Source organism: Lipotes vexillifer, unplaced genomic scaffold (genome assembly GCF_000442215.2).
Source record: "Lipotes vexillifer unplaced genomic scaffold, Lipotes_vexillifer_v1.1 scaffold484, whole genome shotgun sequence".
In the NCBI taxonomy this organism is placed as follows: Eukaryota; Metazoa; Chordata; class Mammalia; order Artiodactyla; family Lipotidae; genus Lipotes; species Lipotes vexillifer.
Window position 1 is genome coordinate 2,271,466 of NW_006786458.1, and position 406 is coordinate 2,271,871.

Below are 406 nucleotides of genomic sequence, written 5' to 3' on the forward strand. Positions count from 1 at the left end.
TTTTTTTTTTTTTTTTTTTTTTTGGCCACGCCACAGGGCGTGCAGGATCTTAGTTCCCAGATCAGGGATTGAACCTGCACCCCCTGTGCTGGAAGTCCAGGGTCTTAACCACTGGACCACCAGGGAAGTCCCTATTTGTGGTCTTTTTGGTGATAGCATCCTGACAGTTGTGAGGTGATATCTCATTGTGGTTTTGATATGCATTTCCCTGATGATTAGCGACGTTGAGCATCTTTTCATGTGCCTACTGGCCATCTGCATTTCTTCTTTGGAAAAATGTCTGTTCAGTTCTTCTGCCCATTTTTTAAGGGATTAATATCCAACATATGTAAACAACTCGTACAGCTCAACATCCATATAGTCTCTTAAACTGTTCTCTCAAACATTTTGTGTGGAACCTCTTTCC

General features: G+C 42.1%; 1 protein-coding gene across 1 annotated transcript in view; it reads left to right on the forward strand.

The window, feature by feature from the left end:
- Window positions 1-406, forward strand: part of CDCA2 (cell division cycle associated 2) — a 47,244-nt gene that overhangs the window by 13,271 nt on the left and 33,567 nt on the right. The window lies entirely within an intron of this gene.